Below are 4,470 nucleotides of genomic sequence, written 5' to 3' on the forward strand. Positions count from 1 at the left end.
GGGAAGACTATACAAACATTTCTGCATTGCCTACAATTTATACAAGAATGAAGTACTCACCATTTCGATTGCCCATCACTATCTCGAAGCCTTGGTACGTGCCAAAGACGTGTATTTCCTCTTATTCCTCTGTGACAGACAGGCGTAATACACGTGGTTCGTTAGTATTAAAGCGTTGATTGTTTTCGACCTTCTCCCAATATAGTAAACAGGTGTTTGGACGCCTATATATTTTTTAATATTTATATATATATGTATATATATATATATATATATATATATATATATATATATATATATATATATGCATAGATTTAAAGAATATTCAGTAGATATATAAATCAATTGATTGTTATTCTATTTCCATTAGACGAGTGGGAACGCGGGGTTCGAGTCGATAATAGTCAATCGAAACGGACCCTTAGGGATGGTCTGAGACCTTCATTCCTGTATAAAATGTAGGCAATACAGCTATGTTTGAACAGTTTTCTCTTAATCAGCCCAGGTAGACCTTTCTTTGGAAGATGAATAACAAACTGCATCACTGGGAAAGGTTCACCTGGGCTTTAGAGAACGACGTGAAGACTAGATCCAGCACTCATGAATAAATAAGCACAAATAAAAGGACCTTTTGTGATTGATTTATGTTTCTCAGTGATGCAGTCTATTATTTATCATACGAAGAAAGGTTTATTTGGACAGATTGCGAGTATATTGTAAAAACGATATGTAGCTATTAAGGCATCCTACAGAGAAAGGTTAACTTGGGTTGGTGAAGATAACTGAAAGTACAAACATTCATCGGAACTAGGTGAGATATTATCTTCAGATTTGGAAGAGTGCTGGATCTAGTCATGAGAAATTGAAACCATGCACTCTCCCAGTCTGACATATACAAGGAAGCATCCTAAAGCTTTATGTTGTTCGTTTAAGCCCAGGTGAACCTTTCCCGGTGATGATGTTTGTCATTCACCTACCGAAGAAAGGTTCATCTGGGCTGATTAAGGGAATACTGTACAAACATTTCTGCATTGCCCAGAATTTATCAAAAATAAAAGATTAAATAAGTTAAATTATATATCTAATATATATGAATATTCACGTTGTTCGTTGAATTCCGGGTGAACCATGAAGCTATTAAAGCATGGGTGCTGGTATAAATGTGAAGTACAAACGTTCATCTGTACTAGGTGAGATGCTATCATCAGATTTGGACGAGTGCTGAGTTCCCTGAGTCACTATGAAGGAACTACCAAACCAATGTGTATCAATTCTATTATTTCTTAATTTGTTATGAAAAAATATATGGTTGACACTGTCAAAAGCTTTAGAAAGACCGCACAAAGCAAATAGATTTACCTTATTATTGTCCGTGATATAAAATTGGTCAGTAATCTAATCTGCTATTTCTAAATCCATTTATTTTAGATAATAGGTTATTGGTCTCCAGGAAATCCTTTTTTTAAGAACATAAGATAGTACTGGGAGTATTGTGATGGAGCGGTAATTGTTATGAAGTGTTAATCATTCATGTCGTCTGTATCCCCAGACTTGAAAATTGATTTCCAATTCCATGTTTCCAAACCAACGCGAAAACACCAGTGACCAGAGGTGTTCATGGTGATCGTTATATAAAATCTGGTTGCGGGTAGACTATCCTTAATAGGACGCATAACAATACCATCATTTCACACAGTATTTGTTTCACGAGGTTCTTTTATTATTAGGATAATAGTTTCTACGTCCACTAATTTTGGTCTGAAAACATCATTTATGAGCTTTGCTTGATCTGTGTGTTGATGTAATATGAAAAAAACAATAGTATGTCCATAAGGGACTACCAAACCAATGGGTATCAATTCTATTATTTCTTAATTTGTTATGAAAATTGTGGTTGACACGCAAAGGCTTTAGAAAGACTGATTGTCATGAAACACGAGCTTTATCCTCTTTGAAATTTCTTTTACTCTTTCGCTCTTTCCCTTCTCTTTCTAGTTCATCTTTGGTGAGGGTGACTGAGGGAAGACGACTTATTTTCCCTCGTTTTCCACCAAACTCTAAGGCGTGTCTGATTAACCTTTTTTAATCAGTCAACAATATGTCTATGTCATATTATTTTTTTATTTGTACGAATATCAGTTCATATCGGGATAGATAACGATTGTGTTAATAGCTACAGTCTTTATATCATATTTATATCTTAAACAAGAATCCATCATTGCAAGATAAATATAATCAGATATATAAGAAAGCATCCTAAAGCGGTTTTATTTTGTTCGATCGTTATTTATCTTCCGAAGAAAGGTTCATCTAGGCTGATAAAGAAAATAATATCCCAGTCTGAGATATACAATCAGGCATCCTAAAGCGGCATCACGTCGTTCGTTGAAGCCCAGGCGAACCTTTCCCAGTGATGCTGTTAGATATTCATCTTCCGAAGAAAGGTTCATCTGGGCTGATAAAAAGATTGTAAATAATTGTTATTCATCTTCCGAAGAAAGGTTCATCTGGATTGTTTCAGGGCATGATGAAGAGTGTGATGTGCAAACGTTCATCTGTACTAGGTGAGATGCTATCATCAGATTGGGACGAGTGCTGGATCTATTCATGGGAAATTTAAATCATGCACTAAAGACGCACTCTCCCAGCCGAAGATATAAAGGGAGCATCCTAAAGCGGTTTCACGTCGTTCGTTGAAGCCCAGGTGAACCTTTCCCAGTGATGCAATTTCTTTTCCATCTTCCGAAGAAAGGTTCATCTGGGCTGATGAAGAGTATACTGTACAAACATTATTGCATTCCCTAAATTTATTCATGAATGAAGGAATCAGATCACCCCAAGCACCCGTTTCGATTGAACATTACCGACTCGGACCCTGAGTTCCCACATGTATACTAGAAATAGAATAACATTACATTATCAGTTGTTTTATATATCTAATGAATAATTAATAAGTCTTTTTATAGATGGGGATTTCATAGTCAACAACAACAAATAAATGTAAAGACTTCTGCTAGACTGTTTTAACAGTTTGGTTATTACTCAGGCAAAGACTGGCCCAGCTGATGCCCTATTTTGAAAGTTAACCTTGTTAATGTAAAAGTCAGTTACATTGTAGTAATACATTGATAACCAATAATGATAAAATTAATATGATAATGCAATAACTCTAACAATTATTGCGACTACAGCGATTGACATTATTTTTTATATAAACGCATGGTCATGAGTTTCCATTGTCGCTGACATAGGCGAGTTCGCCTTAGGGCATATAAGCCCGACGAAACATTTGCTCCGTAAATCTGGCTTATCCTTATATCTGTAATTATTGAGTGAGATATGAAAGGAGCTTTGTAGACCATTCTCTCTGAAGTAAAAGTGAAGGAAACGGCTGAGTAATATCTAGTAATCAAACAAAAATGGTCCACAAGCATTCCTTAACATAACAATTCCTTAACATTCCTTAACGTGTTGATGTATCTATATTTATAAATGTATTTACTTGTATATATATATACATACATACATACATACATATATATATATATATATATATATATATATATATATATATATATATATGTGTGTGTGTGTGTGTGTGTGTGTGTGTGTGTGTGTGTGTGTTTGCGTTTTTGTTCGCGCATGTGTATGTGTATATGTACGTGTATATATATATATATATATATATATATATATATATATATATGTACATAAATATGTATATATATATATGTATATATATGTATATAAATGTATATATATATTTATGTATATATATGTATATATATGTATATATGTATATATTTATGTATATATATGTATATATATGTATATATATATTTATGTATATATATGTATATATATGTATATATATGTATATATATATTTATGTATATATATATACATATATGTATATATATATATATGTATATATTTATGAATATATATATATATATTTATATATATATATATATATATATACTTATATATATACATATATATGTATATATATATATATATATATATATATATATATATATATATATATATATATATATATATATATATATATATATATATATATATATATAAATTCATGTATATATATATATGCATAGATTTATAGAATACTCAGTAGATATATAAATCAATTGATTGTTATTCTATTTCCAGTAGACGAGTGGGAACTCGGGGTTCGAGTCGATAATAGTCATTCGAAATGGGCCCTTAGGGATGGTCTGAGACCTTCATTCTTGTATAAATGTAGGTAATACAGCTATGTTTGTACAGTTTTCTCTTAATCAGCCCAGGTGAACCTTACTTTGGAAGATGAATAACAAACTGCATCACTGGGAAAGGTTCATCTGGGCTTTAGAGAACGACGTGAAGACTAGGTCCAGCACTCGTCTAAAGCTGAAGGGGTTAAGGCATCCTCCGGAGATAGGTTAAGTCTATATAGAAGGGCATTTC

The sequence above is a fragment of the Penaeus japonicus genome, unplaced genomic scaffold, assembly GCF_977035675.1.
Source record: "Penaeus japonicus unplaced genomic scaffold, GWHDUDI00000001_assembly GWHDUDI00000021, whole genome shotgun sequence".
Classification (NCBI taxonomy): domain Eukaryota; kingdom Metazoa; phylum Arthropoda; class Malacostraca; order Decapoda; family Penaeidae; genus Penaeus; species Penaeus japonicus.